Genomic DNA, 12,265 nt, shown 5'->3' on the forward strand with positions numbered 1-12,265 from the left:
TCTCCCCTGTCACCATCCCCTTCCACCAGGTACCCTCAATTTCCCAGCCCTACACCATGCTGTGCTGCAGCATAACAAAATGTAACCCATTGGCCGTGTCTACGCTAGCCCAAAACTTCGAAATGGCCATGCAAATAGCCATTTCGAAGTTTACTAATGAAGCGCTGAAACACATATTCAGCGCCTCATTAGCACGCAGACGGCTGCAGCTCTTCGAAATTGACGTGGCTCACCACCGCACAGCTCGTCCAGATGGGACTCCTTTTCGAAAGGACCCCACCTACTTCAAAGTCCCCTTATTCCTATGAGCAGATGGGAATAAGGGGACTTCGAAGTAGGCGGGGTCCTTTCGAAAAGGAGCCCTGTCTGGACGAGCCGCGTCAATTTTGAAGTGCCGCAGCCGCCTGCATGCTAATGAGGCACTGAATATGTATTTCATTGCTTCATTAGTAAAACATGAAGTGGCCATTTGCATGGCCATTTCGAAGTTTTTGGCTAGTGTAGACATAGCCATCATGACTGATGTGTCAGCATAGGAAGGATCAGAGCTTAATGCATCAACCAGGGGAAATTAACAGCATTTATTCTCAGAAGGAAAACCTTACCTTTCCAAGCAGTTTTTTAAATTAAACTCTTCCCCTTCTAGATAGGAAATTTCATTTAAAAATCAATTCAAAAAATCTCTACCCATGGAAAAATTATGTGCACTCTAATTTGGGGGTGGGGAGAGGGGAGAGAATACTATACTTTTCCCCCTTACCAGAAACATCATATCACAAAGCAGGAAGTCAGTAACCCTCCTCACTGATGTGCAGTAGCTACATATAGTATGATGAAAACGTTATTTCATTACTAATATTTTTCCAAAGGTGGTAGTATTATTCCTGTCATACAATATGTGTCATTGTTTTCTCCAGAGCAGAGTTAGATGAGTGTGTATGTTGGGGAAGGTGGAGGGGGAAATGGGTGTGGTTATTTTGTCAATGTCTATGTCTATGTCTGTTGTCTGCAGTTTCCAGTCCATTTTGTGAGTAAAGTTTTGGTCTCCCTAGCTCACGTCCTGCCAGAACTGCTAATATATTGTAATCACCTGGTTATTGTGGATGTGCACCATTATCTGCTCTGGATAGAATCAGAACTACTCAGAGGTTTATCAAAAACTCAATACAGCTAACAAGTAATAGGTAGAAATAAAAAGTCTCATTTAGTCAAGTGACACAGGGGTTTCTGTATCTGGAGCTGGAGGATCTGAAATCTGTCCCTGCTTTTGCTGTCACATGCAGAATGGCTTTGGCATATGATATTGTACCAATTGTGAAGTCTCAGTTACCACAGATTTGTCATCATATAGAGTACTTTCAAAATATCACAGGTTTCAAGTAATTTGTTAATTAATTTTGCACCTTTGGAAAAAGTTGTTTTTTAGATTTAGAGTAAATTCTTCCAAACCTGTGTAAACTAGTATATTAACAGGGCATCATACAACAATGTATAAAGGACAGGAGATGCAGGATCTTTTGTGAGTGCGGAAAAAAACTGGAAGACGGGAGTTCTATTCCTGACCCTGCTGCACACTTCCTGTGTGAGCTTGGGTCAGACACTTCAGCTCTATGTGCTTCATTGTCCCTGCTTGTAAAAGTGGACTAATTATGCCAGCCTATTAGATGGTATTTGAAACCTTAATTATTGTCTGTACGGAGCGTTGAGGTGCTCAGATTGAAAGTGCTGTAGAACAGCAAATCAGTAATATTGAAATTAGGAGCAGTTTAGGACACTGAACGAGCATATTTTTCCATTTGTGTAAAACGTCCTGGAGTTTTAAATCTCTTATTCTAATGTACATACAGATGTATTAGGTATCCACATTCACTATTTGACAAAAATATACCAGTTAAAGAGCAGTCTCTTCCCATAAGGTCTAAAAGTTTCAAAACTATTCTTTTCTGATTTCAAGCTGTCATAGTAAATTCTAAAATGCGGCTACTTTAAAAATAACAGGTTTAAAAGGCATATCTGATACCATTACAAATGCTAGAACATAATAGCAATGAAGCTTTGTAATGTCAATTTTTTAAGACATCCTCTTACACATGGGAAATTGTAGAATGAAAGTCACCCAGAAAAAGGTAAACTGCATAGGCAAAAAACAAACATTAAAATACAATTGCATTTTCACTAATGAAACATTTATTTCATACCTTGAAGTCAAAATGAGCTCAGTTAGTGGACCTGCACATTTCATGAGATTAAATTAGCTAGAGATTTTTTTCAGTGACTGTCTCATTTTGAAGATGTTTTGAAATCCAGAATATTGTTCTGTAAATAGTCACACCTGAGCCGATCACTACACACTTGCAACAAGTATGGATCACTGTATTAAAGGGAAAAGAAAGTAAATGACATTCATTGCACTCAGAACAGCCTTTCATACCTGCCCCTGAGGACATCAACACACAGAATGTGTTGAAAAATCGCCTTTTAGATGAGGCATAAGTCAAAGCTCTAGCCTCTTACGATGACTAAAGATCCCATGGTACTTTTTCCAATAATAGTCATTATTCTCAGGGTTCTGTCCAACTTCTAATATGGATAATAACACCCTGTCTTACTAACATACCCCTCTCACTTGTAGTTTAACTTCAGTACAGTTCTTCAGTTCAAATCTGCTTTTTAAGCTTGTTGTGTGCTGGTAAACACCTGCAAGTTTCTAACCCAGAGCCATCTGCATGTCACTGTTTTATGAAGTGATGCCTGTGTGTCCATTTGTTGACACTGCTTGTAATAAAAAATTTGGGATCCATACCAGTAAAATGTACAATAAAAGAGCTGGCGGTTAAATATCAGCATGTTCCTGGCAGTGATAGCTGGATATGTGAGCAGCAGTGCCATTTTGCGTGGGAGACCATACTTTCTGCCAGTTGCATGCACTAAACCATGGGAGTCCTTTTCTGTGGGTTAGCGAAGACTTAGCAGTTTTCTCTCTAATTTTTTCCATCCATGTGCAGAATAAAAGTTGTTTTCTGCACAGAGGCATGTGCAGGTGTATCACCATTAGAAACACATGTTCTCTGCTGTGGTGCTCTGCTTATCGGCTGGCAGCACTTGTATCTCCCCTGGGCAGCCACTGCATGCTCATCTTAGAGGGAATGCTGCTTGTCAGGATTGTTTTACAAAATAAGTAAGATTTTCTGGTGTTTGCAATATCCCCTACATCACCACGTAATTACTGTAGGGGAATGCCCTTGTTAGTGCAAATATTGCAGGTCCTGTGAAAGTATTTAGATATCTGAGACCATGTCTGCTCAGAGAAACTCAGGAAAATTAAGGCAAATCAATGAAAAGGTGTGAAGTCACCTTCAAGATGGAGAGGCTGGGGGCTGATTCAAGGCAGATTAATAATGAAGAGAAAGCCATGCTAGTCTATATACTGTCAAAACAAAAAAGCAGTCCAGTAGCACTTTAAAGACTAACAGAATAATTTATTAGGTGATGAGCTTTCGTGGGTCTGTTCCATGAAAGCTCATCACCTAATAAATCATTCCGTTAGTCTGTAAAGTGCTACTGGACTGCTTTTTAAGGCAGATTAAGCTACTGTAAATTAAGGCCACTTTACTCTTTAATGAGAGCACCTCACACCATGTTCATTTACATCACACCTCTGGTTTGAACCATCTTAACTTTCCTGAGTGTTCCCCTGTGGATGTGGACTAGAATAACTGGACATAACCATGGTTTGAGGTTGTTAGGAGCATGCACAACACTTGAGTCACTATGTTTAAGCTTAGGCATCTGAGATGTCCACTGAAAACAGGATTCTTAAGTAAGAGGTTGTCTGGGTGTGTGTTGTGTCTGGGGCTTCTGGCTGTGGCTGTGGTGTTTTTCTGCTCTGTGGCGTGTGGTTGTTGGTTGTTTTTTTTGTTTTTTTTCCCTGCCTCCATGGAGGGTGGACTGGGACTGGCAGTTGGAATCTGTTGGCTTCTAAATAAGCTTGTTATCTAGAAGCCTCTGCTGATTGGCTGAGCCTCAGTAAGGGGAGGGACTTTGAGGCAGTTCAGGGCTTTATAAAGCAGTGTCCTAGCGAACAGGTGAGCTTGCGAATAGGGGACTGCAAAGAGGGAGTTTGGAGAGGGAGTTAACAGGGGACTGCAAAGAGGGAGTTTGGAGAGGGAGTTAACAGGGGACTGCAAACAGGGAGTTTGGAGAGGGAGTTAACAGGGGACTGCAAACAGGGAGTTTGGAGAGGGAGTTAACAGGGGACTGCAAACAGGGAGTTTGGAGAGGGAGTTTGGAAGGGAGTGGAAGGGGCCAGGGACCCTTGCCTTTCTTTTAAATCACTGTTCTAGGATGGCAGGCATGGATAGTGACAGGTCTGCTGCTGTTACCTGTTTGGGATGCACCCTGTGTGTTTTCCTCCCTGAGGAAAGAAGGGATTTCGCCTGCACTAAGTGCAAGCTGTTCTCCATTTTAGAAGAAAAAAATAGAGGGCTGGAGGCTCAAGTGTTGACCCTACACTCAGTCAGGGAGGATGAAGATTTCCTTGACAGAAGGGAGCATTTAATCTTGCAAGCACAGCAGGTGGAAGAACTGGGGAGGGTGGTAAGGGATGAAGCAGAGAACTGGCAGCATGTAACTTCTAGAAGAAAAAGAAGGCCGGTACATGAGTCCCCCATTGATATAGAGATAAGTAATCGCTTTCAGGCACTCTCCACTCATTCTGTGGTGGTGAATGCTTTGGAAGGAGCCTCACAGGAAGAAAATCACAAGAGAACTGCTTCTACTGCAGGACAGAGGATATGTAGTCCTCGGGGTGGGAGTTCAATGACCACCACCCCTAGAAGAAAAAGACGGGTGGTGGTGGTATGGGACTCCCTCCTAAGAGGGACTGAACTATCCATCTGCCAACCAGACCTGCAATCTTGTGAGGTGTGCTGTTTACTGGGAGTTCGAATTCAGGGTGTGACTGAGAGCCTTACAAAACTGCTCAAGCCTTCGGAATACTACATCTTCCTACTTCTGCATGTGGGAACTAATGATACAGCCAAGAATGACCTTTAGCAGGTTACTGCAGATTATGTGGTGCTGGGAAGAAGGGTCAAAGAATTTGGAGTGCAAGTGGTGTTCTCATCCATCCTTCCTGTCGAAGAGAAAGGGCTAGGTAGGGACTGTCGAATTGAGGAAGTAAATGAATGGTTATGCAGCTGGTGTTGGAGAGAGGGCTTTGGATTCTTTGATCATGGGACGCTGTTCCAGGCACAAGGTTTATTGGGAAGAGATGGGGTCCACCTAACCAAAAGAGGAAGGAGCATTTTTGCAAGTAGGCTTGCAAACTTAGTGAGGAGAGCTTTAAACAAGGATTGCTGGGGGAAGGTGACTGAAACCCTGTGTGTAGAAAGGAACTTGGAGGCCAGGAAGAAATGCAAAGAGGAATGTACAACAAAAGTGGACCCTTGGTTTGAATAGTGAGCGCGGGGAGATTGACTGGTTATCTAAGGTGTTTGTACACCAATGCCAGAAGCCTGGGTAACAAGCACAAAGAGCTAGAAGCCCTGGCTCAGTCCAAGAACTATGACTTGATTGGAATAACAGAGATTTGGTGGGATGACTCGCATGACTGGAGTGCTCCCATGAAAGGGTATAAACTGTTCAGGAAAAACAGGCAAGGGAGAAAAGGAGGAGGGGTTGCACTGTATGTAAGAGAGCACTATGATTGCTCAAAACTCCAGTACATAGAGGGAGAAAAGCCTGTTGAGAATCTATGGGTCAAGCTTAGTGGTGTAGGCAGCACTGAAGATGTGGTGGTTGGTGTGTACTACAGGCCGCCAAATCAGGATGATGAGGTAGATGAGGCTTTTTTTAGAGAACTGAGAGAAGTTTCCAGATCGCGGGCTCTCGTTATCATGGGGGACTTCAGTTACCCTGACATCTGTTGGGAGACCAATACGGCGTTACACAAGCAATCCAGGAAATTTCTGGAGAATGTTGGGGATCACTTCTTGGTACAAGTGCTGAAGGACCTGACCAGAGGTCATGCACAGCTTGACCTGCTGCTTACAAACAGGGAAGAACTAATAGGGAAGGTAGAGGTGGGGGACAACCTGGGAAACAGTGATCATGAGATGGTAGACTTTGGGATCCTGACCAAAGGAAGGAAAGAGAGCAGAAAATTACACACCTTGGACTTCAGAAAAGCAGACTTTGACTCCTTCAGGAACCTGATGGGCAGAATCCCCTGGGATGCTACCATGAAGGGAAAAGAAGTTCAGGAAAACTGGCAGTATTTTAAGGAAGCCCTATGGAAGGCGCAGAAAGAAACTGTCCTGATGCGCAGCAAGAGAGGTAAATATGGTAGGAGACCAGACTGGCTTAATGGGGAAATCCTTGGAAAACTTAGGCACAAAAAGGGAGCTTACAAAAAGTGGAAACTGGGACAGATGTCTAGGGAGGGGTATAAACGTATAGCTCGAGAATGTAGGGCAGTTATCAGGAAGGCGAAAGCGCAACTGGAATTGCGACTCATGAGGAAGGTGAAGGATAACAAGAAAAGTTTCTACAGGCATGTTACCAAGAAGAAGGTGATCAGAGAGGACGTGGGGCCCCAAATGGATGAGGGAGATAACCCAGTGACAGATGATGTAGGGAAAGCTGAAGTGCTTAATGCTTTCTTTGCCTCTGTCTTCATGGACAAAGACAGCTCCTGGAGTAATGCGATAAGTGATGAATTGTGGGATGAAGGTGGACAGCCTTTGGTGGGGAAAGAACATGTTAGGAGCTACCTAAAAATGCTAAATGTACATAAATTGATGGGCCCGGACCTAATTCATCCTAGGGTTCTGAGGGAGTTGGCGTATGTTGTTGACGAGCCCTTGGCCGTTATCTTTGAAAAGTCATGGAGATCGGGAGAGATCCCAGATGATTGGAAAAAGGCAAATGTAGTGCCCATCTTTAAAAAAGGGAGGAAGGATGATCTAGAGAACTATAGGCTGGTCAGTCTTACATCAGTCCCTGGAAAAATCATGGTGGGGCTCCTCAAGGAAGTCATTTTGAGGCACTTGGAGGACGGGAGAGTGATCAGGAATAGTCAGCATAGATTCATGAAGGGCAAGTCATGCCTGACCAATCTGATTAGTTTCTACGATGAGATAACTGGCTCTGTGGATAGGGGAAAATCAATGAATGTGATTCATCTTGACTTTAGCAAAGCTTTTGATATGGTCTCCCACAGTATTCTTGTCAGCAAGTTAAAAGAATGTGAATTGGATAAGTGGATTGTAAGATGGATAGGAAGCTGGCTAGAAGGTTGGGCCCAGAGGGCAGTGATCAATGGCTCGATGTCGGGATGGCGGTTGGTGTCTAGTGGAGTGCCCCAAGGTTCGATTCTGGGTCCTGTTCTGTTCAACATATTTATCAGTGACCTGGATGAGAGGTTGGATTGCACGCTCAGCAAGTTTGCAGATGACACTAAGCTAGGGGGAGAGGTAGATATGCTGGAGGGTAGGGACAGGTTCCAGACTGACTTAGACAAACTGGAAGACTGGGCTGCAAGAAATCTGATGAGGTTCAATAAGGGCAAGTGCAGAGTCCAGCAAGTGGGCCAGAAGAATCCCAAGCATTGTTAGAGGCTGGGTCCGACTGGCTCGGTAGTAGTTTTGCAGAAAAGGATCTGGGAGTTGTAGTGGGTGAAAAGCTGGGCATGAGTCAACAGTGTGCTATTGCAGCCAAGAAAGCTAATGGCATATTAGGTTGCATCAAGAGGAGCATTGCCAGTAGATCCAGAGAAGTGATTATTCCTCTTTATTCAGCTTTGGTGAGGCCGCATCTGGAGTACTGTCTCCACTTCTGGGTCCCCATTTATAGGAAGGATGTGGATACACTGGAGAGGGTCCAGTGGAGGGCAACCAAAATAATTAGGGTGCTGGAGCATATGACTTATGAAGAAAGGTTGAGGGAACTGGGACTGTTTAGTCTGCAGAAGAGAAGACTGAGGGGGGACTTGATAACAGCCTTCAACTTACTGAAGGAAGGCTGCAAAGAGGCTGGAGAGAGGCTGTTCACAGCGGTCATGGATGGCAGAACACGGAACAATGGTCTCAAGTTGTTGTTGGAAATGTCCAGGTTAAACATTAGGAAAAACTTTTTCACTGGGAGGGTGGTGAAGCATTGGAATGGTCTACCCAGGAAAGTAGTGGAGTCTCCATCCCTGGAGGTGTTTAAGTCTCACCTCGACAAAGCCCTGGCGGGGCTGATCTGATGGGTTTGTTCCTGCTTAGAGCAGGGGACTGGACTTGATGGCTTTTTTAGGTCTCTTCCAGCTCTATTGTTTTATGATTCTATGACATCAAGGGTTGTCTTTATTATTTGGGCTGCTCAATAACTATGTGCACTGCCTTAATTTTTTTGTAAACACTGTTGCATAAAACACTCACAGTTCTAAATAGGCACTGAAAAATTTGAAATAAATAAATATGAACTCGAAAGAAAGAAACAAAATAAACACTTGAGTTTGCGCTATGGATGGGGAAAGCACAATGGAAACTCACATGGTCAGCCTTTGGTTTTCAGCTGGCCTTTTAGTTACAGCTTTTGGAGGTGCATTTTAATATTGATGTGTATCAAAATTAGTTTGGATCAACACGTCTGGGGAATTAATTGTGTCGAGCTGTTTTTCTTCCCACTTTCATTAAACGTGAGCCCAAGCTGGTTTTGTATCATTTGTTGACTGGAGGATGGGGGAACAGAGCATTAGTCAAACTTCAAATAACAAAAGATGAAAGATAATGCAGATTTTGTTTAGCCTCAAAGTCATTCTAAAAAGTTGGTTTTATTTGTAGCTAACACTTCAGTGTTGTGACATTGAAAGCAGAACATAAGAAGACTGCCAACAGATTTTAAAGAATCCATTAAAACTCATAGTCAGGAGGCTTCCATTTAGAAATTCTATATTATTCAGAGTGAAAAACTAATTAATTAGAATACCCTTAGGACACAGAATCTGCTTAAATATGTTAGAGGAAAAGTTAATTAATCATTGCAGAATGAGATCTGTAGTAGGGCATGCATATGAGTGCTAGCAATGGTTCCCTGTTCCACAGCTTTTTATTCTCCCCTTTTAAGACTATTTCCCTGACAGCCTTTTACTGTTTACATCTCATTATTTCTGAAACACTTTATCATATGCCTTCAGTCTTTCATCTGCAAAATGTAGCACCAGTGCTCAGCCAGGGTGAAAGGAAGGATAATGATAACAAAAAAGGAAGAGATGTATGAATCAACCCTTTGTTTTGTATGTTTTCTGTTTATCACTGAGGTTTTGCTGGTCACTCAGATGAGTCTTCTAGCATTAGGAAAACAAATGTGGGCTCTTAAAGACTCGAAAATCTCATATGTGCTATCGTAATTTTCAGTGCATGATATAAAGTTATTTCATGAACAATACAGGGGTAATGATTGTACAGTACAAGGCTGATGTTATTACTAGCAGTACCAGCCACCCAAATGATTAAAGATTTTACCTCTCCTCTTTACTTAGCAATGAGATATACATGTTTTGGTTATTGTGCTTCATGTTAACTGAAGTTTATAAATCATTTTCTTGAACCAAAAAATTCTCCAGTATAGTGCAGAAAATAATTGAAAGCGACCATGAAAGTTGCACACATTTATTTAAGGATGTCTTGTTATATTAAACAGAATTCTTGCTATGGCTGGTTCTCAACCAGCTGTGGGAAAAAAAAATCTTCTTTACCCTAATGCTGTACTTAAATGGTGATCTTTTAATATTAACCAATATGTGCCTGCCTTTCTTGATGGCTCAGTTAGGATGTGCTTCATAGTTCTGACCCATCAGTGAACAGTCTCTCAGTCTGTTTCGACACAGGAGCATTATTTCAGAATAAGCTATTCCGGAAGAGATATTTTGAAATATTGCATCTGCACACAAAGGCTGAGTCTACATGTGCCCCTTCCTTTTGAAAGGCATGTTAATGAGTGGGTTCAAAAGATGCTAGTGAGGTGCGGCAATGAATATGCAGCACCTCATTAGTATAATGGCAACCACGGCGATTCAAAAGTGCAGCTTTTCAAATCACGCACCGCCCATGGAGACGGGACCTTCCAAAGAAGGGCTTTCGAAACCCCGGGGGGGGACCTTTCAGCAGGTCCCGTTTCCACCAGTGGCGCACGATTCAAAAAGCCGCACCTTTGAATCGCCATGGCCGCCATTATGCTAATGAGGTGCTGCATATTCGTTGCAGCACCTCATTAGCATCTTTCGAACCCACTCATTAACATGCCCCTTTCGACAGGAAAGGGCATGTATAGACACAGGGAAAATGATTATCAAAATAGCACTCAGCTATTTCAAAATGGAGCATTCATGCACAAGAGAGCCTATTTTGGTTTATTGCCCCTGGAGGCACTATAGCTTATTTCAAAATAGCCCCCTATTCTCTATCTACACTACTCCTATTCCAAAATACCTATTTTGAAATAGGCACTATTCCTGTTAGAATGCGGTTTACAGAATTTGAATAATCTGTCTACTATTTTGAATTTTTTTTCAAAATAGTGGTTTTGCTGTGTAAACATTCCCAAAGTTGTTTCAGAATTGCAGCCATTATTACAAAATAACTTTGCTGTGTAGACACACTGTCAGTGACTTGACAAGACTTTGCATCCAGCCCATGTTGCACAATGAAATACAATGGATTCTCCTTTGGGGAAGTCCATTTTTTGTCACCACGCTGCTTCAGCTTCTCAGAGAAGTCACTGGGAGTTGAGGATCCTGCAGGATTGGAACCTTCAGACAATGCTGCGCTATAAACAGAAAATGCTGAAGGGTTTCAATTTTATACTTGTAAATGAACAGTCACTCCACCCACAGGTTTTAAAAATATGTGACTGATTAATAAGCTGAGCAACTTTTAAGTCACAAAATTCTTTCTCAAATCTATAACCGATTGATGCAAATACTTTTATCTATCAATAAAAACTTAGGGCCAGACCTCACTCCATTAATGATAATGGACTGGCCAAAGCTTGGGTACCTAAGTCTTTGATATTTAAGACAAAAGGGTGCTGGGACTGTGTGTCTCCTCCTTTTATAATGTCTGATATGCACATGAGACTTAACATATGTGTTAAATGTTTCCGCATCTGCCCTCTTTTCGTAGGCCTGTGTACATGTGAAATGCTGTGCTGCTGTAGTACTTCAGTGAAGATGCTGCCTGTGCCAATAGGAAAACTTTGTCAGCATAGGTACACAGTAGACCCTCGAGTTACATGGGGGTTGCATTTCTGCAACCCACACATAACTCAGACTTTTGTGTAAGTTGAGGGCTGGTCAGTTTTCTGGCTCCCAGAGTGGCAGGAAGCCAGGAACCAGGGGGCAGCCTGGTTTCTGTCTCCTTGCTGCTTGCAGAACCCAAGAACTACAGCTTAGTTTCCTGGGTCCTGCAAGCAGCTGGGAGCTGGGAACCAGTTAGCAGCCTGGCTCCCGGCTCCCCTCCACTTTCAGAGAGGGGAAACTGAGCAGGACAGCAGCCTTGGTCAGTTTCCTGGCTGCAGCCAGTAGAGGGGAGCCAGGAACCAGGTGCAGCCTGGCACCCACCTCCCCTCTGCTCCTTGGAGCCAGGAAATTAACCAGGGCTGCTTCCCTGCTCAATTTCTCGGCACTGAAAGCCGTGGGGATTTGGGAGACAGGCTGCTGCCTGGTTCCCCGGGTCCCCACCACTCTGGGGACAGGGAAACCGCTCCTGTCAAGGACGGCAGCCTGACTTGTGGCTGCTGCCCTTGACAGGAGCAGCTGCCTCCCCTGACAGGATCAGGAAACCACTCCTATCGGGCGGCAGTCATGTTAACCCAAGACATGCGCAACTTGATTGTATGTATCTCAAGGATTTACTGTATCTCCTCCCCAAGCTGTACTAGTTAGGTCAGTGAGAGAACTCTGCTGTCAACCTAGCCTGTTTACTCAGGCGGTTATGTCAGCCAAAGTATGTAACTCAGGGGTGTGACTATTTCACATCCCTGAGCAATGTAGTTATACCATCCTGATTTCCTGGGGTAGGCCAGGCCCCCAAAAAACTTTGTGGAGAACTAGCAGAATTATAACAGAGAAGGAGCCGTGTTAGTCTATGTAGTATCAAAACAAAAAAGCAGTCCAGTAGCACTTTAAAGACTAACAAAATAATTTATTAGGTGAGCTTTCGTGGGACAGACCCACTTCTTCAGACCATGGCTATGGTCTGAAGAAGTGGGTCTGTCCCAC

The 12,265-nt window shown here is 43.4% G+C and overlaps 1 protein-coding gene across 3 annotated transcripts in view; it reads left to right on the top strand.

The window, feature by feature from the left end:
- FAT3 (FAT atypical cadherin 3) overlaps positions 1 to 12,265 on the top strand; it is a 670,845-nt gene that overhangs the window by 524,295 nt on the left and 134,285 nt on the right. The window lies entirely within an intron of this gene.

This window comes from Carettochelys insculpta, chromosome 1 (assembly GCF_033958435.1).
Source record: "Carettochelys insculpta isolate YL-2023 chromosome 1, ASM3395843v1, whole genome shotgun sequence".
Lineage (NCBI taxonomy): Eukaryota > Metazoa > Chordata > Testudines > Carettochelyidae > Carettochelys > Carettochelys insculpta.